Here is a 24504-nt window from a genome sequence, read left to right on the forward strand (position 1 = left end):
AGAATTGGCAAATATCTCATCACCCCCCCAAAGCACTGACCCCTCTGCATGGTGCTGCTCAAGCCAGCTCCAGGGGGGTCTGCACGAGCAGGGCTAGAGGAGAGGCCCAGGGATGTGGAGAAACTGGAAAGCTGTCCAGCCCTGGGCTTTCATCACGGGGAGAGGTACCATTACAACACAAACCCCTTCACAGAGCCCCACCACGAACAGGCACGAAAGCAGGAGTTCCCAAAGCCATCTCACGTTCTCTAGCTTGTCGCTGATGGGGAAACATCACCTTTCTCATAATTTCCCTATCACAACCACCCTTCCCACCCCAGTTATCAAGGAGACTCCGGGTGGCCCACAGCCAGCAGTGCCATTCCTGGCCAGAGCTGGTCTGCAACCAAACAATGGGCAGAAGTAGGACTCAGCACATCAGCTTTGCTGGGAACTGATCTCCTAGGAGAGCTCACAAACCCCAGCAGTCTCAGGATGTTTTGTTCCTTTCTAAAATCATTTCTTTTTTCCTTTGTGCATGTTTACTTCTCTTTGGCAAAGCAGTTTGGGAACCAGCTGCAGGCTGTGGAACGTCTCACCCGTGGCCATGCTCCATCCTGCCCTGCAGAGGACAACCTCAGGGGAACCACACGGCGCAAGCGGTTGTGTGTAATGAGAGAAAAATGGATGCTCTTGTGGCTCTTCTGTTGATAACTCTCCTCAGGGGGGTTCCTCTCTGCTTCTCCAGGAAGCAAACCAGAAGAGTAGGAGGGGTAGTGGGGATAACACGTGTGCCTGCCCATATTCCAAGGTTACAAAAAGCTTTACAAGAGGAAACACCCAAAGTGCTTGTGCTCACTCTGTAGCAGGGACACCACCACCCCCTCGGCTCCATCCCTTAATTTTACCTTTTTCCCTAGCCTTTGTCTTTCTCACTTTCCCCTCCATCCTTTCTCCCTACCACCATCTCCCTCCTACAGTCTAAAGCCACGCAAACACAGGTTTTTTTCCTCCTTGCCAATTCTGGAGATGAAGCTTCCCAGCCAACTCCCAGGGAGAAAGGGAAGTGGGAAAGGCACCCAACAGGGATGTGACAATGTTAATAGGAAGACGAGTCACTCACACGGTCGGCTGCTGGCACTCCGCTGCACTGCCCTTTCGTGCTTGACCCTATCTCATCTTCAGAATTTAAAACAACTTAAGACCATGTAGCATAAATGTATGCCTAATCTCATTACACTAATAATTCATAGGTCTTGATCTGCAGGAGTTCTGCAGATAAATGGGGAGAGTTTCATAAAAAGCACCCACCATTTTAAAGAAGTCACATTCGGAACGTGCCTGAGGGATCATCCTTCCGGCAACAACGGCTCTTAACCCGTGCCATGGGGTTTCATCCTTTCAAATGTCACACTTTAAAACCCCCTTGAATTAAAGCAGCAATCAGACAGCACCTGGGTTTGTGTGTTGGCAGGAGCCACACGCAGCTGTGCAGGGTGAGACCCGGAGCTTCCTTGGGATGCCCCGAGGAGTTTTGCTCACACACTATAGTACATTTTATTCCCCAGTTCTCTATTCTCTAGTTTCTCTTTTTTGGGAAACAGATTATTACCACATCAAAAATTACCTACATAGGGAAAGCAGTGACCTCTATTGTATGGTTCTCATGGTTTCTGTGCTGAAAACCAGGCAAAAATCCTCCAGTGTGCAGTGAAACCCTGGGTTTGGGATGAGGAACTTGGGACTCCTGGTTTGGTACCTGGCTAATTGCTGCTGGTCAGAGGGTTTTCTGTTACTGCAATTAGACAAAAACACCTTAAGCCATTCAGGAAACGCGAGCCTATAAATTTAAAAGGTTAAAACAAAACTGAAGGACACTCAGCATGTACCAGAAATACACAGAGACACTTGTTTTGAAAGCTAATGTGTCTACTGGGGCTTTTCCTCTACAGCAGTCTCCATCCCAGACCCATTTATACTAGTGGGGGTGCATTTGCTTTGCTTGCACACCAAACACCTTCACAAGACGCAAGCACACCATTTAATTGAGCAATTTGAACCTTTCCTTGCTGTTCACATGTGTTCATGCTCCAGCTTTGTTTCTGCAGACCAGCCTGACCCAAGAGGGCTGTGCCATGGTTTGCTCAGTGCATCAGTCAGTTATTTGTTGGCTTTACAAGAGCAGGAGCTAAATCCTATTCTAACATCAGGACACACATGTAGTACAACTGGTGTCAAGCAACTGTTGCACAGATAAGGTGCAATCTCCATGATTACCCTGGCCTCAGCAGAGCCCAGTCCCCAGATGCAGAGTTACAGCATCTAATTTATGTTGCCTGGAGATCTGGGAGTTTTGTCTGACTCAGAACCAGACAAATATTGAACAAACAGCTCAGGAATTGTCCCAGTAGGTGGGAATTATATTACAAAGCAGCTCATAAAAATGTAGATATTAGTAATGGGAAAGCTGCTCCATTTTTTCCATTTTAACCTTGCAGTCTTAGCCCTGGCTGCTTTTCAAATGCCTTTGGCTAGTGTGATGTGTATATGTATGGCCACTTCCCACACAAATCCCAACTTGTGGAGACGCACAAATACAAAAGCAGTCAATTTACCCAGAGAAACAATTAAAAACTAATGTTCTTAAGCCTGTATTAAAACTGGGTAAGGCTCAGAAACGAAGGAGAAATTACTTTGCATTAGTTTCTCTGCATGTCATCCTGTTGCTGGCAGGGTTTTAATAATAAGCATACTTATTTGAATAGTTTGCTGATCACACTCATCAATCCTAAAATGCAGGCTCCTGCCAGAGGAATTTATAACCCTTTTAATACAATCTGACATTGGAATGCATTCAGATTGGTGTAAGGAGACCCAGGCAGGGGTGCTGGCTGCCACCACCACCAGCAACCTCTGGGACACACGGTCCTCTTCCAACAGGAGAGAGGACTGGAGGCAGAGATGCTCATGAGAAGCAATAACGGTTACACCAGTGGTTCCCTCCCATGGGGCACCACCAGAGAAATGGAATAAATTGTCTGTAAAAAGCCAAACCAAAGGCAGATTTGTTGTTGCTGTTGGTTTTGAGTTGGCCTGGTTTCTCGGTGAAGACTTCAGAGGCAGCAGAACATATTCAGGCTCTTTATGACACACAAAATACTTCTGGGAAATAGATAAAAAAAAAATATATCTTTGCTCTTAAACTTTAGTTCCTTTTTAAATGATGCCAGTATAGCACAAGAATAGGGGAGAGTGGCTGCAGACTGAAAAAGTGGATGTGTATAGACCTGGAAGCAGCCCCTGGCTCCAGCGACAGCATAAACATTATATCACCCCATCACACAGAGCCAGAATTACCTGTCCCCGTCGGCTTTTCTCCCCTCTTAATCCTTTTTCTGCAGCTTTACTGTGTTCTTTACTTTCTTTTTATTATTTCCGGGAGCTTAAGTCAAGTTTTCAGTCAGGTTTCAAAGGGCATTATGATTTTTGTGCCTGTAATTCCTGGACACCACCAAATGCTGGAATCAAGTGACTGGGACTCTGGAGAAGCCATTTGGAGGGGTAATTAGACATTCACAGCTGTAACTGATCCCAGCCATTTTCCAAAGAGTTGCAAGGAATAAAACATTAATCCCCAGATGATTTATAGGTGCTGAAGTTCTAACACCAAATTGGGCTATTCACACCTAACGATATTGCCCTTGGAGAATGATCTCGGCTCAAACCTGATGAAGTCAGTAAGACCACTGTAATGAGTCACACAGACCTGCTAATGGCTCAGGAAGGTGCCTGGTTGCAAGGCTGGGCCAGATGGAATTCAATAACCCTGGGTTTAAAGCACTGAAGAAGGTGCAGGAGGATCTTCCTTAACCCAGCACATCCTCATTGTTAAATCCATGAGGATCCAGTGGTTCATGCAGGAGCGGGTACAACCAGCAGCCCCTTTCTCAGCAGTTGGCTGGGGTTAAACAGTGACAATGCCAACAAGCAGCGATACAGAGCACAGCACTCGTGTCAATAGACACTTAGTTATTCCTCAGGTATTGCTTGGGTTTTAATTATTAATGAAGAAGCTCCACACAATGCCAGTAGGTACCCAAGAGCCTGGTTTGCAGCATGGCTGGCAGCCAGGTCTCTCAAGGACAAGTGCTGCCTCCTCTTGTGTTTCTGCACAGGAGTGGTAATAGACTATTGTTCTCCCTCTGATAACTTATGAGCTCAGTGGAATCTGTTTTTGATGTGTAATAAAGTCGCTGGTGGTGTGGAATTTGCATTTAAGTTGGCTGTATGCATGCTGACGGGGAGTTTGTGTTACTCACAGAGCTGAAACTACACAACAGTTATCAGTCATTTCAACCCTCTCGAAAGAACCCATGAAAGAATAATTTTAAATACAGTATCGCTAACAGATCTTGTGTCTTGCATTAGGTCCCCTTGATGGGGTTTAGAGTAACTCAGAAATTCAAAACAGGAAATCCCTGTGCTAGGGCTTGGGGAGAAGCACAGAAACAGGCTGCAGTGGTGGGAGAATGGAGTAGTTTCTGCCTTCTTTGTACTGCTGGATGATCTCAGACTGAGCTGTAACACAACCTGTGCCTGAGATGGAGTGTGGCCACCCAAGAGCATCTTGGTCAAGGTCCATTTGCAGAATCAGGAAGTGTAACGCCACTTGAAGCCCCATGACAAACAGAAGAAAGGGGACCAAAGGGTCCAGAAGCAGCATTTTACTCTGAATAATTACGTGCTCTATCACAGAAAGACCCAGTGGTACAGGTTTGGAGAATAAGGTCTAGACAACACCAAGAGCTGAGTGTTCCTGTGACAACCCATAACCCCTGCTGCTGCTGGAGAACATCACCTTGTCCCTCAGCCCAAACCACGGCCAGTTGCCTTCTGAAAGCAAACACCACAGGGGAGAGGTGCTCCCATCGCACCAGGCCAACCACCGAGAGGTTTCCTCTCACACTGCTGCCTCCAAGCCCTGCCCTCTGCAGCCACCTCCATTTCATCTGCAAGCTGATTTCATGATGGAGCAGAAATGCCAATCAGTTGCACAGCCATCAGCACCAGAGCATCCCCAATCTGCATTACCCAGCTGGGCAGCTTTCCAGAGCATCATCTCCAACACGTGAATTATTACCCAAACATCACTGCTGTCAGCACATTCCTCTCCATGCAACTTCCTATTACTAGTTTTTGGCGGACAAGCCTGAAATGTTAAACAGCTCCATCTTGCTAAAGCAATGCAACTGCCTCCTGCCTCCAGGATGAACTTTTCATAAAAATCAACAATAATCCTTCTTCTGAGAATAGCAACAAAACCCTTCAAACAATCCTTTTAGTTTCCCTTTGTTTGCTCTGGTTTTGGTGTCTTTAGCAGCTCTGGATTACATTCTAATTTGCAATAACAGCCTTTTATTTGCCTTGCAGAGGAAAAAGAGACTTAAGGGATCCTTAAGCTTCAGTGACAGAGTCTGAAGCAGCTTATAAATCAGGCCACAGACGGCAGGGTCAGCAGCACTGCTGCTTCCATCTCAGCTCATTAAGAACAACACGCATTGAGTACCATTTGCTTTGAAACCATTTGCGCTGCTGTGATTCATTCAGAGAATGCAGACGTCCAAGAAGCATTAGAAATAGTCTTTAAAAACCCTGAGAATAGGGTTAGGAAAATAGTTAGTTAGTTATTACTACTCCTTTCCATGACAACTGCAAAAAATTAACGGTTGGAGTTAAAGCAGAGCAGTGCAAGGCCACAAGCACTGCACGGGAGCTTGGTGGGCCCTTCTTTGTGCCATGTTTAGACGGATGTAAACACCTGCAGTGACCCAGCCGTGGACTTGAAAATTAAGTTCAGCATTTCAGCTGATACAACAGGCTGAGAGAGCTGGGCTGGGGCAGCCTGGAGAAGAGAAGGCTCCTGAAGGGGAGACCTTAGAGCAGCTCCAGTGCCTAAAGGGGCTCCAGGAAACCTGGGGAGGGGCTTTGGGCAAGGGCCTGTAGGGACAGGACAAGGGGAATGGCTTTAACCTGCCAGAGGAGAGATTGAGATGAGCTCTGAGGCAGAAGCTCTTCCCTGTGAGGGTGCTGAGGCGCTGGCACAGGGTGCCCAGAGAAGCTGTGGCTGCCCCATCCCTGGCAGTGTTCAAGGCCAGGTTGGACACAGGGGCTTGGAGCAACCTGCTCTAGTGGAAGGTGTCCCTGCCCGTGGCAGGGGGTTGGAACTGGATGAGCTCTAAGGTCTCTTCCAACACAAACCACTCTGTGATTCTATGATCTAAACAAAACAGAGCTTGAGAGCTTATCCATACTACACCCAGATCTCCCAGGCATTCCCAATGCAATGTGAGGGATCACTCCTTACTTCTCGTGTCTTGGTTATTTGAAAGGAAGAATTATTAAAGAACCCCAAAAGTTGTATTTACATTGATATGAAGGTAGAGATCTTGCCATAATTACATTCATTAAAGCTTTCATTTAGTTTCAATAAGCAAATTATCCTGATAACTCTCCTGGTTATGAAAAACAGATATATGTATTTCTTCTAGGTCCTGAGCAGCATATGTTCAATTACAGAATAGATTGCATGTTTCTTTTTTTAACCAATCATGGTTGAATTTACAATGCAAACTTTTAGCACAACAAAAAAACCCCAACTGATTATCCCAAAATATTTATTCAAGATTAAAAAACATGTAACATATGAATATTTAAATAAATATTAAATATTTATTTCTCCTTTCTAAAGCTTCCATAACTGGGGTTTTAATTAATTTGCCATCAAAAATTTATAGAGCCAGGTAAACTTTTATATAAGAGTTATATCATATAGCTAAGCTTCAGGTATTCACTTCCTTCTTGTGCTAGGATGGAGCAGGATGAGCTCCAGCAACACCAGGGAGGCTGCACCAGCACAAACAAGGTCTGCTGCAGGCTAGGAATGGACAACATGTTCCCAGCTTCTTTCACAGCAGTTTGCTGGTGACACTGGATTAATTAGTATTTGCATTTCCTTACAGCATGGAATCAGCAGCTGAATGCAAGAGGCCCTGTTTGTGGGAGATGCACGAGCTTGGGAAGAGGTGGAGGCTAAAGGGAATGCTGGGGAGGGTATGGATTGGAGAAGCAGCCCAAGGCAGGGACACATTCCCCCCCACACACCTCTTCCATGTCTTCCCCCAGGGAGTGCTTTAATGCCTCCTTCCCCAGGCACAACCTTCTCCCACCTCAGGGAAAAGGTGAGCTCAAGGGACAGATGCAGGGTCTGGGATGCATTCCCAAGGTAGGTTTTTAAGGAGAGAGGAGCTCACAGTGGCAGCAGTACCTGGACTCTCAGCCTGCTGCAGTGAGGAACCAGAGCACCCAGTGCTGGGACCATCCAGGTGCCCAACACAGAAAGGAGAAACTGGTGAGAAGCAGCACTCCCCTGCTCTCCTGGTTTCAGCTGGGACAGAGGCTTTGTCTCCCTAGTAGCTGGTGCAGTGCTGTGGTTTGGCTTTAGTCTGAGAATAACATTGATAACGCTCTGATGTTGTAGTTGTTGCTAAGTAGTGCTTACCCTAAGTCAAGGACTTTCCAGTTTCCCATGCTCTGCCAGCGAGGAGGGAGTTGTGTACATTCAACTTCAGCTGGATCTGCGAGTGATTGCTCAGTGTCTGACTCAGGATAAACCATCTCTAACACTGCTAATTCTCCCAGGTACTAGAGGCCTTTCTCTAATGTGATCTACTTGCCTGGGCAACATATAACATCCTCCTTAAAGGGATACCTGGTGTCCAGCACAGCCCAGCCAAGCATTCCCAGGACAGGTCAGAGCAATCCATTCCCTGCACATCCACGACATCCTACATCATAGAGATGTCTCTCCACTGTTAGTCACAGACTGCATTTCCTGAGACAGCAATGGCCCGATTTGGGCAGATGACAAGAAGCCCAAGCTGTCTACGTCTGCTTGATTGCACCCTGAGCTGGCACAGACAAACCCTTCCTGCTGCCAAGCTCCATCACCACACTGGTTGCCCAGTTTAAGTAGGACACATCCACCCTGCTGGTCCTGTGTGCCATCATGCACAGCCCCACACTGACCCTCAGCACCCTCAACTCAGACACCAGGCTTTGCAGGGACACATTTTCCTTTCTGTAGTCCCCACACCAGCTCCCAGCAGGAGCAGCTTGTCCCCAAAGGAAGGTTGGCCAGAGCCCAGCTCCACGCCCAGGGACCTGAGGAGACAACCCCATGTCTGAGCCGGGCTTGGCAGCGCTGTGTGTTGATACAGCCTTTTACTGCTCACCACAAACCTGCCTGAATTTCTCCAGCAAGCTGCTGCAAGGGAAGCAGAAGTCACCTTTCCTCTAATCACACCAAAGCAGCATGCTCTGCTCACTCTGTACTTAGCTGACCTGCTGGCAGCCACGGAGTTGGAGAAGAAAGAGATGGAGTCAAGAACTAAAATGCTGAGGCCCATTATTTGCAGGCAATTGTGCTACTGGAAGCCCTTGCAGCTTTTGTAATCACCTCCCAGGGCCACCCAGTGAACTCAATTCAGCAGCAAAAGGTTGTCTCAGCCACATGAGCAGACCCTGCGCTTTTCAGGGGGATGCTGAGTAAGGGAGAGCAGCAGTTGGTCTTCTTGAAAGAGGGAATGACTGGGGGTTTTAGTACATTATTCATGAGGAGACCTGCAGTCAGGTTTTCAGCAACTTCTATGGACTTTAGCTGGTGTTCATGTGACATTTTGGGAAAACACAGCATTCCCCATCTCCCTGCATTTTCAAATCCCTCTCATCTCTTATAGCAATGATCTCACGTAGCATCCGACTGCTGGTGATGGACCTTCAGCAGATCCCACAGGCTCCAAATGAATAGGTTTTGGCCTCAAGAAGAGACTTTGGGTCACCCCACAGGGCTACCTGCCACATAACAAAGATCTTTTTGCCAAATGAGCCCCGAGATAAATCCCCAATTGCATTGCCCAGCACACAGCTTGGCCACTTGGCAACACCACTGCCCTGAGAGGCAAGAAACAGATGCACAGAGCCCAGATCCAGCTATGTGAGCTCCCAGGAGCTCCACTGGCTTCCTCCCAGAGGATTGCAGCTAAACATTACATCAGCCTTCCACAAACTGGAGAAAACAGGACTTGGGATTTTTGGCTAATTGCAGAGCCAACAGGAAGTTTTCGCACAAGCAACCCGAGCCCACGTCTGTCCCCAGTGATTTGCCTGCACAGAAGCATTCCTTCTCTTATACCAGTATTCCTTGCCCTGTGGAGGGTGAGGATACTCAATTCTTGATGCACAGACAATATAGTCTTGGGCCAGGAGGAGCAAACCAGGGAACCACCACACATTCCGTGCTCCAGCCTCCACAGCCAGGGTTGCCCTGACCTCTCGATGCTCATGACCAGAGCATGCAGCCAGGCTGGGAGGAGATGGCACAGGAGTAACTCTAATGAAGGAAATCAATGCTGGAGCTCTCCGAGTTTCACAGAAGGGCTGGGAATGGCTGAAGAAATCACTGTTCATAGCACTGCTCTTTCCCCCCTGATCCTGCTTACCCAGTAGCAGATCACCCTCAGTTAATTGATCCTGCCTTAATTATCTCTTCCCACAATAAAAGTTCCCACACAGCAGCTATTGGAAGCAGCTTCAGGGTGAGAAGTATTCTTGCCTTATGCACTGTGCACGCCCTGCTTTACATCAGGCACCTTGCCATAGGGTACCCCCTGCTGCCACTCCATGGAGGAACTGCATTCAGGGGGTGCTGGCTGGGGATCCCAGCACCTTTCGAGAGCAAAGGCTTGCTCTGGTAGCTCTCTGGAGAGTTCTGTGTCCACACATCCAGGGTGCTGCAGGCCAGCCCTTTGGGATCAAGCCCATCAGTGCCCTCCCTCAGCCTTGTTGACGTCTGTGGTCCCCAGCTCTCTTGGCTGCTGCCACATGCTCAATACAGGCAGCGGAAACAGTCTGAAAGCATCTTCTTGAATGTGGCTAACACTGATTTTATGATATACTTAACACCCCATCCAATAGCTATTAGTTTTACTGTCAGGCACACAATGTATGTGATCCATCTTTCTTCTCAGGCGCACCACATGTCCCCTCTCAAATGACATTACAGCAGTCTTCATTTGTTACAGTAGGGGTTTAAGCACCAACAGTGAAGTTCTTATCTTTCTGCTTTGTTTGTTGTTAACGGCACATTCTATTTAATCGGGATCAGCCCACGGTTCCTGTCCAGACACTGCAGAGAACAGCTTTGATCTTCTCTTTGGCAAGCAAGGCTCTGCAGCACAGAGCTCCTGCCTCAGCACTGCCCTGCAAGAACAGAACCTTCCCAGAGGGAACAATGCAGGAGTTTAGGAAGAACTTCTTCCCTATGAGGGTGGTAAGGCCCTCGCACAGGCTGCCCAGAGAAGCTGCGGCTGCCCTCCACCACTGGTGGTATCAGTGAAAACCCTCTATAGGCACAGTGAGTGTGCCCCAGTTTCAAGATGCTCCTGCATCACTTCGTGCCACAATTCACAGAGAACAAGAAAGGAAAAGCAGGAAAGCAGGGTTAGCAAACTACAGCTCTTCCTACCCAGGCCTAAATGAAGACATTGCAGCAGGAATCACGCTGCTTCCGTTTACATAGGAAAGCATTCAAACTTGTACTAATGTCCATCAAAGGCTGGTCTCAGACTCCATTACAACTACAGTTGTCTGAAAAGCAGTGCACAATATAGCAAGCAATATATTAGATCACTATAAATTCTGGCATACATGTTCATCCTATCACATAGCCTCTAATTTTTGGATACACACTCCTGTACTGCAGCCCAACTGTGCTGCTTCAAGATCTTTTTACATGGAAGATGGTAGAACAAGCTTTGTACGGACAAAGTACCTGGAGAGAATATTAAACTAAATAATAGCAATTAATTAGGCTTGTGTAAAGCTATTAACCTTCAAATCCCTATAGAAATAATAAGTAATGCTCAAATCCTTTGGGATGCACATTGCATTACCCTGTTCCATACAAGGGGAAGTGGAGATCTGGAGCAGTGGAATGATTTTTGCCCAGGGCAGTGCTGTCATCATTCCCAGTGCCACACAACTGCTGCTTTTAGACCACACCTGGGTGGGTGGATACAAGTGATACCTGCAAACACACACGTGTTGAACACCCCATTCTTGGCTGTGTATTACAACCTGTGTTTGCAGAGCAGCACTTGCACCAGAGGAAAGCCCCATCTCCTGCAGCAGGTGATCTTTGTCATGTATTTCACCTCTAACCCCCCTGCAATGCTGTGCAGCTGATCAGAGCCATCTTCCCCCCCACCTCCTCCTCAGTGTTAGCACTGCACCCCTATGGAAAAAGCAAGATCTTAATCTTCTCCTAAGCACTCTTCCCAAATGCCTTCCTCCACTTCCATAGGGAACTTCTAATAAAGAAAAGCTGAGCATCAGCTTAAACTCAGAAGTCTCTCCAGGGCATTACATCCACAGCACCAATAAATCTTGAAGGATTTTTTGCATAGTATCTCTACCATTCAGCCTTCCCTGGGGCTCAGCCTTCTCCAGGTTTTCACCATCTTCTGGCCTAATTATTGCAACAAGCACATTTCCATCTTCTGAACACCAGTAGGTTTTGCTTGCATCATCCCTTCCATGCACCTCTCCACTAGCTCATCCCTCCCAAGTGCATCTAACACAGCTTGCCTCCCTTTCCAGAGCCCTTCACAGCTTGTCCTCCCTTTCCCACATTTTGTTCCACTTGGCCCGGCGTGCCAGGCTCTACTGCCCATTGATCATGGTAAAAGCTGCCTATAAATATCCCCAAAGCCACTTCAGTGCTCTGCTTCAAATCTTGTCTCAACAGTACTCTAGCCTGCGACTGGGTTCCCCACATGCTATTACATTAAATGGGAAATTAATAACAACACTCCCAAAAGCTTCCAGTTTCCTGGGGTGGGATTGTCCCTCCAATAACACTAATGAGTCCTGGGGTGGGCCCTTGTGCTGCTGTTTACGTGGAACCACAGCTCCCAGCTGCCTCCCTCCCATTAGGGGGCAGGAGTTGCTCTTTGCTGGGGCACCTCGTTTGTAGTGGCTCAATTCCCACCAGAAACAATGGTTCTTGCATCAGAAGGTCTGGTCAAACCTACCACAACCCCCCTGTAATTAGTTGGCATGATGGCTTCCAGAAGAAAGGAGAGATACAAAATGCAGCTCAGAGCATCTTAACCAGGGGAAGACTCAGCTCTGAAAATCCTTGCTCTTCAGGGGTGCAAGATATCCTGCTTTACTGTAATGAAAGTCCTCTTGTCCAACGTCCTCCAACAATCTGCCTTTAATGGGGTTACTATTGCAGAGGTAAAGCATTTTATATGGAACCAGGTTTACATTATCCTGCTATTCGGAGATCTAGCTTGCAATGCTGTTCAAATCCTTTAATCCATAAATAGGATTCCAGCCAGAGCTGGGCTGCCTTCCAAAACTGTAATCTCCAGTATATGAATTATTACAAAAAGATTAGGGTGTTTCAAGTAATAACATTTCAAATAAATCAGCTTTCATGGAGGAACAACAAACTAATATCAGAAATAACAATATAAAGACATTTATATGGCCACTTGCTGGAATAACTTCACTAACTGGAGGGATTCTTGTCTCATTTGCATCGTTTTCTGTGAGAAATACACCTTTGCCTTTGTCCCTTCACTACTGGACTCTGCTGCAGAGCAAACAAGGTGCTTCTGTCTCATCTATCAGCCCCTTCGAATCACCAGCTTTCTGTTATATGGAGACAGAGAGGTATGTTGGTGTTACTGCAGATGATGCCCTTCTCCCCAAGCCTTCAGCTTTACATAATGCTACGTGAGGATGGTCAGATGATCCTGAAGGCCAGACACATTCCTCTAACTCCATTTTAATCATGATGAGTTGTGAGTTTAATTATTATTCCTAGTGCATTTGCACAACCCCTCCCTTCCACATGCACAACATGCGCATGTGTGCAGGGAGAGCTAAATCACTTCTTGATTATTTCCTGCTTCTTTTGGCAATACTGTTACATGACATTTATTGTGCTTTTCTCCCCTGCAAACTGTATTGGAACAGTAAGAAACCAGGTCTACAGAGTTCAGAACAGTGAGATGGAGAGAAATTAGGAGGCAGAGGGTCTGGGCAGGGGAGATGGCAGAAAAGGAGAGGTGGAAACGAGCAGAGCTAAAAAGCCACCATCCCTTGAGCTCCTGGGATCCAGGCAGGGGCACTGGCTCAGTGGTGGGCAGCAAAGTGTGAGTCTCCTGTGGTCAGAAGGTAGAGGCTCGGGGGAAGGCGAGGGGACGGGTGCTAAGCACCACTGACAGCCGTGATGCTCCAGGTTGCTTAGTGACAGATGTGAAGCCCAAGGTGCCCATGGATTTATGGCATTCCTCCCTGCCTTCCAAATGCTATGAATAAATGACACATCTCAGTTCCTTATTTATCCATTTGTGAAGCTTAATGGGCAGTTGTAGAGAACAGTATTGAGCCTTTTATGGGGTAGGGCAGGCTAGTTTCCTGATTTACACTTGCATCAATAGAGAGTGGAATATGGACCCATCAAATCTTATTCAGCTCTTAAAAAGAAAACAAATGAAAAGAACACTGCAAAACTGAGCATCCTAAACAAATAAACCAAACCTGGTGCCAACTAAGAGCCCCTGGTTTGAATTCAGACCTCATAATACTGTCAAGAAGGTGAGAAAGCTCCTGCCAGATGTGGTCCCAGGCTGGTGCCTGGGCTTGTTCTTTGCACAGATGCTGCTGCAATGCCCAAGGACATTGGGCAGAGACACCCTGGTACAGACCCATAGCTCACAGCACCAATTCATCCAAACACAGCTTTACCATGCTCATCTACCCATAGAGGTTGTCAATGGGGCCCATAGAGGTGGAGTTAAATAATGTATATAAATGTTTTCAAGACCTGGGACTAGAAGTTACAGGCAGTCCTTGCACAGTATATGGACCATGTTATTGCTGCATAGCATAAAATCAGTGGCCTCTGGAGGGCTGTAGGGATTGCTGTGCTGGGACAACTAAACATACAGATTAGAGGCTACAGAAAGTTATCTTAGCATCCTATTTTCATCAATTGTTCTTATTCTCATAAGCTATCCCACTGAGACTTTCAAAATCCAATTACACCTAAAGCTCCTGAAATTAGATCTTTAATAAAAGATATCCAGAGTACTATCAGAAACAGCTCTCAGACATTTTATCGCTGAAAAAAAGTTTGATGGTCCCCATAATTTTTCACAAGCTGCTTCAGATATTCAGCTGTGATTTACACAGGACATTTTGCTCCCCTATGATAAATTACACCAGGCCACAAAGGAGAGTGAATAGTGAGTGAATCAGTGAGTCTGATTTTCAAAGGTCCTATCACAAGGAAAACTAGAGCCAAAATTAATTAGTTTCTTAAAAATGCTATAGATTCAAGGAAAACATGTGATTTTCCAAGCAGCACTACTATAAGGTTAGAGTGCTAAGTCCTGCCAGTGCAGAATTTTTACTCCCTTAGTGGCCATGCCATCATTAAAACTACTATTTTTGCAAGTAACTCAGTTATTCCAGATTGAAACGCTTTCAGTGCAAGGCTTGAAAAACTAACACCCCCCCCCCCAATGCCTTTTCTCCTTTTTACTTCCTAATGGATAGTAATACAAGCAATCCACAATCACATGAAATACAGCTCTCTTTGCCAGCCTATAATTTCTTCTGCTGCACATTAAGGTGGCGAGCAACACCTTGGTTAGACACTGTCAGCACATACACCACACAACCAGCATTATTTTCTCCTTGGAATCCATCTTTCAGCTATTTCAAATTGAGCTGAAACTTTGACATGCAGACTGTCACTTCAGGAAAGAATTATTATTATTCTCAGAAAATTAAATAAATCAGGTCAAACTTTATGACCAGCTTACCCACCCACTGTGCATAAAACTCACAGTTCCTTTCCTGTTCCCTGTTCAGCTGCTTCTGAGCACCTTCCATTTTAAACACATACCTAATGTATATCTCCCCTTAAACCTCCCCTTTAAATCTCTGTTTCACAGAGAACAGGGTAATTCAAGCTAAGGAACTCAATAGAAGAAACCCAAACTCCACCAAATCCCAACAATAAGAAAGCATAAGCATTTGCTGTTACTACAACAGACCAGCACAACAGGTAAAGCCATCAGCACCAACTCCTTACCAGCAACCCAGCCACCTCAACCCCGTTTCTTCCCAGCTCTCCAGCAACAGCCACAGCAATTAACTCACAAAGCCACCTCACAACTTTCCAGATTCAACAAGAGACCCAACGTTTGATTTAATCAACTCCAGACTACACATAGCAATGATTTATTGCACTTCTGTATCTCATGCAATGAACTCCTGCCCCCATGCAGTGATACACAGCATATATATGCTTTTTTCATGCTATTATTTCTCCTACCTTTCTTGGCCAAAGGAGATACAAGCTGCTCCCAAATGAACCTCAAGTGTATTTCCATTTCTTTCTTCAAAAACATCATCCCACCAAGAAATTCAGGAAGAGCCCCCAAACAGAGCTTCAGTCACCAACAAGCCTTTAAAGCCAGGCCCACTGCCAATCCTGGGCACCTGCTGGACCTCTCCAAGTGATGAAGGATCTGGTGATTCTTTCCAGCTGGGCTCATTCCTGCTAAGGACAAACAGCTGGGGACCTCTCCTTAACTCTAGTTTAACTCCTTCCTTGCAAAGCTCAGGGTGCTACCTTCTCTCCTTCTCTCTCCAGTGAAGTGGTGGATTCCCCAGTGTTGGACAGGGTGTTAGGACATCTTGTCTAGATCATGCTGTGCCTAGAAACGTTGAACCAGATGATTTGTGAGGACCCTGGGATTCTAGGAATCTCTGTGAAGTTCTCAGGCTGCTAACACCATGGCAACGGTATCTATTATTTCACGGGCCATGTACAGCATTCCAAGCCCCTGTCCTGTCCAGAGCATTCTGCCATCATGCTGCCATCCATCCCCTGCTCCCCACTCTGTAGAGGAAATAGCCAGAATCCTTAGTGAACGTGAATAATGTTGTTTTACTGGATTCACCAGCATTTTAATGCCTGTAATTATGTCCTGATTGAACTAGATTAAATAAAAGGCCCCCATGCTCCATTTCTCCTCATTCCTGCAGCCTGTTTCCACCTGATTTAGACTGCTCAAGGAGTCAGGGAGGGTTTTTTATGCATACTTTACACTCAGCTATGACATTCAGCAAAAATAATAACAACATCTGACAAAGTTTGTTGTATTAAATAGAAGGTTGAGGATTCTTTTAACCTGTAGTACATGCAGGAACCAGCTGCACAGAAACACCAGACAATAGCACAGACGCTGGGAAATAATTTGCTATTCATTAAGCTGTCAGGTGTACTTTTGAACAGGAGTTCTAGCACAATTCAACTTTAATAAATAGATGCTTAAAATACACTTTGTACTATAGAACCGTCTCCTTGCATTAAACTTAAAAACTCAATCAATAATCCAAGAAAACTCAACCCAACAGCAGGCTGGTTTCCTATTATTGGGCCTTTTTGCCCAATAACCCAGACAACTACATTAACTGCAAAGTATGTGCAATACAATAATCCTCTACTGTGAATATGGCATTGCTGGGATCCATTAGCATTTTAGACAGGCTGCAATTAGGCACAATGAAACCATGTGGGTTTTGGAGTTTAGGCTCGTATCCAAAATTCCCAGGGTGAGATTTTTTACCTAGTTCCAGAGTTTTGGTGTTAAAAGGACCTGCACAAAGTCTGTGCCCCTGAGGGTGAGCCCTGCCCTGCTCCAAGCACTGGGACAGGCTGCTTCATCCTGGCTGGGAGAACCACCTCAAAACCCTCCGCAGATGGTGTGTCCTGGGGTGAGAACTGGAGGTCAAAGGCATGTCTGTGGCAGAACCTGCAAACTGATTAAGGGTCAGGCTACAACCTAAAAACCACCCATGGAATTGCTGCCAAATAATGATTAAATCCCTGCCAGGCATCAATGCCCAATCGGGTTCTCCATCCAAGACGGGCAAGGAAAAGTTTGGGCTTTTTTAGTTAAACTTTTCAGACACACTTCCAGGAAAATTAGGGGGTTTTCCAACATTTTCTTTCCATACACTAAGACTTTGATTGGAGCTGAGTGCCGAAAGCTGGGAAGGGTTGGATGAGCAGCCCATGTCTAGACCACAGAGCACTTACTCCATCATAATGATTGGATTTCACAATCTTAAAGGCCTTTTCCAATGTGGTTGAGTCTATGCTTAATGCTCAGGCTCCAGCAGTTGGCTGCAGGTTTTACCACAAGTAAAATCAGATCCATGCCCACTACTAACGCTTTGTAGCTATGTGGTTGTTTGGAAACCTCTTCCAGCTTTTCACTGCTGGGATTAAGGTCTTGATTGCTTTTGAATCGTTTTTCCTCCTCTCTCTGAGCTAATCTCTCACTAGATGTTGCTCCTGCAGCTGAGCACTAACCATGGGCACTTAGATTTATGTAGCTGTACCTGCAAAAGGTGAGATGAGCTGCTCTGTGAATTTTTCATGGCAAACTTTAGCTTTGCTCGATCTGGCTGTGCTTTTTTCCTTCTCCTAACAATTGGGGACACAGCACAGAGCCTGGAGAGAGAGAAATGTACCTTTTTGATGGGGACAATATTGCAAGGACACAGCTTTCAAAACACTGTCTTGCTTGCCACTGAGGTTTCTGACTGATGTGTTGTATATTATCCAGTGCTGCAAAATCTAAGTGAGGTGGATGAGTTAGAGATCTGATTATAGAATTCCTGTGACCCTAAGTCAGTACTGAAAATGTCTATCTTTGTATTATCTAACCTCTCTTTCTGTATTCTTTCCTAGTGTTGTGTAGATAAATCAATAAGGTACATCATAAGTCTGCTATCCCCCTCTTGGGCAGATTCTTCTCCTTTTCAGTTAACACCAGTGGAATGCAAAGCGCCAGCAAGAGCCTGAGGTACGGCTCTGCTCCCAACTGCATCCCCAGGAGCCCTGTGGCTCGGGCCTGAGGACTGAAAGCAGAAGCCCAAGCTTCATATGTTAGTATTACATGATAACCTTGCAGAAGGATATTCGGGAGCCCCCAAAACAAGAAGGACATGGACCTGCTCAGGCAAGTCCAGAGGAAGCCATGAAGATGCTCCAAGGGCTGGAGCCCCTCTGCTCTGGGGACAGGCTGAGAGAGCTGGGCTTGTTCAGCTGGAGAAGAGAAGGCTCTGGGGAAACCTTAGAGCAGCTCCAGTGCCTAAAGGGGCTACAGGAAACCTGGAGAGGGGCTTTGGACAAGGGCCTGGAGGGACAGGACAAGGGGAATGGCTTTAACCTGTCAGAGGGGAGATTGAGATGAGCTCTTAGGCAGAAGCTCTTCCCTGTGAGGGTGCTGAGGCGCTGGCACAGGGTGCCCAGAGAAGCTGTGGCTGCCCCATCCCTGGCAGTGTTCAAGGCCAGGTTGGACACAGGGGCTTGGAGCAACCTGCTCTAGTGGAAGGTGTCCCTGCCCGTGGCAGAGGGTTGGAACTGGATGAGCTTTAAGGTCCCTTCCAACTCAAACTGTTCTATGATTCTATGATATGGTGTACTTAAGAAATGAACTCTGAATGCCATTGAAGAAATCAATGGCATTCAGCCCCAGAAAGAGCTCAAAAGTTCCAAACAGATGATAAAGCACATGAACTCTTTTCTGTAACAATAAACACAGCTCCTGGAGCTCTCTTGCTTAACATCACTTCTAGCTGGAGTGGTGGAAAAAAACCCACCGTGAACTTTGATGTCAAGTATGCCAAGAGCTGTGTTGGTGTTTATCCTCTCCCTGCCCCAATGACACATTGTTAACACAGTATTTTCAGACTGTTTGTTTTGTGTATGCACAGGGCTGGGTCTATTTGGAGTGGAAAGATAGATGTATAAACAGTGCAAGCACAGCCCAGCTCTGCATGCAGCAGAGATGTATTGCATGGGGAGGGAACAGCCCCAGCAGATCCCAGTTCACACAGGAGCAGGAAGCAGATGGATGACTGTAGCATAGAGAGAGCAGATATGAGTCAGTAATGCACTCATGGGGTTGGTTTTACTCCGCCTTACCCTGGTGTAAATCTGGAATTAAAACTCTTGTCTTCAGTGGAATTGATCTCTTCCTGAAATCTCCTCTTCCAAATACTAACACTGGTAACGTATTGTTGTATAGTGTCCAAAATCATTGAATTCCTTTCTCTGAGTATTTATTCTTGCAGTCACTGTGAATTAATTACTTTTTTCTCTTAAAAACTCTCCGAAGGAGATGCTCCAGCACCTCCAGTGCCCCCGTCCCCTCCTGCTGGGACTGCAGCTTTTAGCTCACCAGGCTCTGGCTCCAGTGGAGCTCGTGTCATGGGTGTCATCAGCCTTTTAATCTGTTTAATGGGGATGATGCATCACACACCGGCTGACACAAGGCTGCTGTTTGCACCTTCCTTTGGGTGAGTTGTGTATCCTCACGCTGAGGAGATTCCATGCACAGAGCTTATGGCTTGCAGAGGCCCAGTATGGGGCTAAAGGCCAGGAATCCTTTTGATCTCAATAGATAAGTCTGAGCTTTTCCAGTGTTCTTGTAACCTTAAAACTGATTGCAGCAGCCTGCTGTCATTCTCCTGACTGAACACTCATCCATGTTTTTCAGGTGGTACCTTATGAACATTTGAAGTTCTTTTTGCAGGGTTTTTTTCAGTAACTTTTTTCATTACTTAGTCTTTTTTAATGGTGTTCATTTGCTTTGATCCTCACAAGTTTTTCTCCCAGTTCCTCTGATAATTTTTTAAAGGAAATCATGGTACCTTTGAACTGCCTTTCCCAGCATCCGTGCTCCACAGCATGGCTAAGTGAGACTCCTTCCAAACCTTTAAGAATTGTAAATGTGACCCTGCTAAGAAAATGCAGAAAGTGTCACCTCTTATAACATATCAGACAGTAAAAGACTGTAATTTATAAGGCTAAGTACAAAGAGCTGTTTTTCTTTGAGCTAATTAAGTGGAAGAAGAGCATAACTAATTAACTGGAGAGACACCGAAGGAAACAGGAGGTTGTAGCAAAGCCCTGTGACTTTGGATGCTCTTTTTCAGCTCAGGGATGGATTGCTGGGAGTCGAGCTCTGCCAGGGGTCGGTGCATGGCGCTTCCCTGATACCTCCAAAATTGAAGCTGCTCTTTTAGCAGTACATGACCAGGCATCAGACTGTAGACTTCAGGGCATTGCCCAGAGAAGCTGTGGCTGCCCCATCCCTGGCAGTGTTCAAGGCCAGGTTGGACACAGGGGCTTGGAGCAACCTGCTCTAGTGGAAGGTGTCCCTGCCCATGGCAGGGGGTTGGAACTGGATGAGCTTTAAGGTCCCTTCAACCCAAACCAGTCTGGGATTCTATGAAATAAGTAACCTGATAAGACCTACAAAATTAATCACAATAAATGACACTGTTTAACGGTTAAAATGGTACTCGCTATGGCTGTTACCTAGAAAAGAAGGCATTCAATTAAAAGCTACCAATACCAAGGTATTTAGGTATTTTCTAGGCAGATACAATTTCTTGCTGGATTCCTCAAGCTCACTAGAGCTGATAAAAGGGCAGCAGAAAACTCTGTGCAGGGAAACCCCCTTGTCCTAAGGAAGGAATAATTTCCTGCGTTGCTGACAGCATGTATTTGCTTGGCATTACTACATGGCTTTTAATGCTGTTCTTTAGATGATCCTGAGTGACTCTAAGACCCAAGTAACGTGCTCCCAATGCAGCTCCAGGCCTCCAGCCACTGCCTGTCCTAGGAAAAACTCCAAATCTCAGCAAACCCTCTGAACTTCTGGGCTTCTGTTTGGTTTCAGGACCAGCTTGGCCAGGCAGCCCATCAGTTAAATCCCTGCTTCCTTGGAATTGCTCTGTCAGTGTGACGTGCCGGAGGATTACCCTTCCCAATTCCGAGCTGAGCTCAATTCTAACTGGAATGTCTCACATCCAGTCTATAAGGAACGACTTTCTCCATAATGTTGTGCTGTCCAGCACACGCACTGGATGTCAGGTGCCATAAAAGTAAGAGAAAACAATGTGCAGCACAACCACAGCTCATTATTTCATGCCTGCTGCTGCAATTATTTTCTCTGTAACACAGGCAAAGGCTTCCATAAATTACACAGTTATCACCCATCTGATCTGCTGCTGAGTCTGCTCGGGACCTGCTTCCAGTACCAAACTGTCAGACAGCAGAGGGCTGAAATTTAATGTTTGCAGACATATCCCGAGATGCCTGGAGCAAAGCTGAGGCAGAAAGGTTGCTTGTTTAGAAACTGCTCTGTAGTTCCTCCAAGGATGCTGCTACATTAATATCTTTACCATGAGGAGGAGTGTGCTTAATTTTGTTCAATTCATTAAACTGCATTTGCTGCTGAAGTATTCTTCCAAGGGAGGCACAGCACAAGCTGGCTCTGGGGTAGAAAGGACTCCAGTCATTCCCCAGGACAGGCATTTTTTTTGGATCATAGAATCAACCAGGTTGGAAAAGACCTTTAAGCTCCTCAAGTCCAACCGTTCCCCAGCCCTGCCCAGGCCACCACTAACCCATGGCACTGAGGCCTCGGCTACACGGTGTGTGAACGCTTCCAGGGATGGTGACTCCAGCCCTGCCCTGGGCAGCCTGTTCCAATGCCTGAGCACCCTTTGGGGAAGGAATTGTTCCTCATATTCAGTCCTTGTAAGATGTCTGAGAGAACTCTCTGGGAAGGGACACAATATACAAACCTGGACTGAGTGTTGGAAATTTCTGATTTCCCCATTTCACAGGAAGAAGGAAAAGCAATGCAGCAGCTCCCTGGGGAGGAGGAGGGAGATTTTCTCCTCTGCCAGTGTATCTGTTTGCTGGTGCCACTCCTGGCCTCTTCCATCAAGCCAGGCTTTTCTCTGGCTGCTAATGAGAGGCCAGGCAGAGCTGGTGGCTGTGCTCTGATCTCATCAGCTGCCCTCCTTTGGCACGCACGACCTCATTGTCATCTACTCTGACATTTCTCTTTCTATTAGTATCCAGGACCAGAAACAATTTGTCCAGGTGCTCTGCCTTTTCCTTTGTATTCCCCCAGCAGAGCAAAGTGAATCATAAAGATCACCCAAATTAGAGCAGGGAAAAGACCTTTTAGGCCGTTCTAGTCTTCCCTCAGGGGTGAACGCCGACAGGATTCCCACAGTATGTTTTCTAGTGCTTTAATCAGTTCAATTTTCATCCTGTGGGTCACAGAGGATTAGACAAGGGGAAGGTCTGGGGAATCAGCTCATCCTCTGGTTTTATCAGCAAAATTCTGTTCAGGGCTAAACCAGCAGGAAACTGAGTATTTTGCTGAATGCTTGATAATTCAGAGTTCATATGCCAGGGAGATAGCAAAGAGGTGGCCTGAATCCGAAACACTTGTTTTTGTCTGATATTATGGCTTCTATTAACAAGGTGTCCTGGTTTCAGGGCTGATCATTACATGTTTCCTGCAAGGTTCAACGTGACCATCATCACATGGTGCCCCTGCTAAGCTGGCAGCTGTCCCCATCCCAGAGAAGTCATTAAAATCACTACAAGATGGAGTATGGGTAACTTTGCGAAAGATAGCTAAAGGATTTAGAACCTAATTTCTCTGTCTGTCAAAACCATGCAGTATCTGCCACTCATGAGCATGGGATCCATCCCCTGGATGTGCTCTGTTGATATTCTTACCAGCACTGGGTTAAAAATCCCACTGGCTTTAGGGGCAGCAGATTTGGGTCCATGCTGGACAACATCCCCAGCAGCTCCTGGGATGATCAGTCCTGGAGCCCTATGGGTTAGAGCAGGTTATCAAAACACTCTTTCCAAAGCCCAGCCTAAACTGTGTGTTAAAGAAAAGGTATTATTGGAAATGCCTAAATAAGAAAGAGGAAAGCAACACGGACACACCAGCGCACCAAAGGGCTGGATGCAAACCTCACCGAAGATCACACTAATTCTTTCATCTCCTGATTTAATGAGCATTTGTTTGACTCCTAAACTTCACGACTGTATAGATACTGGTAGTAGGAACTGTGTAGCTGCATAAATCAGAGGAAGACCAGTTTCACTGACTCACAGAATCACAGTTTCCTACCCCAAAATGGTGCGAGAGGTGAAGGTAGCAGCGGGGAGAAGCTGTGCCTCGTGCCTGCTCAGCCCACCAGCAAGGCATAAAGCAAGGCTGAGGTTTGAATGTGACAAGTATGAACACACACTAACAAGGGTTTATGAGTCCAGATGATAAACAATAATGAGAACAGCTGCATCCCAAATGAATCCTCCTTCTGTGAGAGAATATAGGAGATTTCAGCTTATTCAAGTAACATTAGCTCGGGGCAGGATTAGATTGTTCTGTATTTTGACCTGATTTTGTAATTACCACTCCTTCATAGAAAGATGCGTTGTTTAAATATCCTCTAATTTGCTTTCAGAGATCATAAACCCCTCTTTATTATCTGCTGCACTGTATCACAGACAGATAATGACTGACTTTTGCCTTCTTCAGTTGGAAAAGTGCATTTAATTTTCTGAAATAATGGAGGCGTTTGTTCATCTTTAATACTATTTTCTGTGCTTCATTCCCTTTTACCTAACTAAACCAGCCCTCCTTTGGAGGTTCACTCTGTGTGATTGCTCCTAATGCAGATACCATAAACAGCTGAGAGCACTGATGTGTTAGTCACCAAAAAACGTGGTACAAAAGTGCTGCCAGAGAATCCCCCAACAATGCCTTGTCTCAGGTTTAATCTGTTCCATTTAATGCATGCAGAGCTAGCAAGGCTTTGACCAAATCACTTGTAATTAAGGCACTTGTTGTTACAGAATGAGGGTGTCTTAGGCCAGCACCATGTCTGTATTCAGCAGAATGGGTGCTACACCAGGAGCTGCACCTCAGGCACCTTTGCTGATTGAAGGAAAAACCTTTCCCCAGCCCAGCTAAAAGAGCTCAAGTACTTAAACCCAGGGATCACTCAGGTTCTGCCCAGCTACAGCAGAAATCCTCCATCTACACCACATATACAGTTATTCCCATAAAAGAGGGCTTGACTGCATCACTCCAAGTAGATTTTAGCTTTGGCATTATGCATGCACAGCACTTTTTCCTGGATATTTGCAAAGCTTTTAAAAATATGAAATAGTTACTGCTTGTGCTTTCTCAAATGTATCAATTATTTTTAATTTCTCAAAACTGCTACAGTAGCATACTAATAAAGGACAAATGAGAAGAGTTTTTTTCCTCAAGAGTAGGGTTTAATCATCCCCAGACATATTCAGATAGGGGGGGAAAATGTAACAGTAGCTTGTTCCCTACATATTTTCATCTGGTTTTAAGGCAGTTTCTGTTTATATACTCTATTCTATGGCTAATTATTCATTCTGTCCCAGGCACTTTGAGATGCATTGTATATTTTATTATTATTTGTATTGGAGCATGATTTTAA

General features: G+C 45.9%; 1 protein-coding gene across 1 annotated transcript in view; it reads right to left on the reverse strand.

The window, feature by feature from the left end:
* The window catches only part of PLXNA2 (plexin A2), a 287247-nt gene that overhangs the window by 225320 nt on the left and 37423 nt on the right, over positions 1 to 24504 (reverse strand). The window lies entirely within an intron of this gene.

Source organism: Strigops habroptila, chromosome 18, assembly GCF_004027225.2.
Source record: "Strigops habroptila isolate Jane chromosome 18, bStrHab1.2.pri, whole genome shotgun sequence".
Classification (NCBI taxonomy): Eukaryota; Metazoa; Chordata; class Aves; order Psittaciformes; family Psittacidae; genus Strigops; species Strigops habroptila.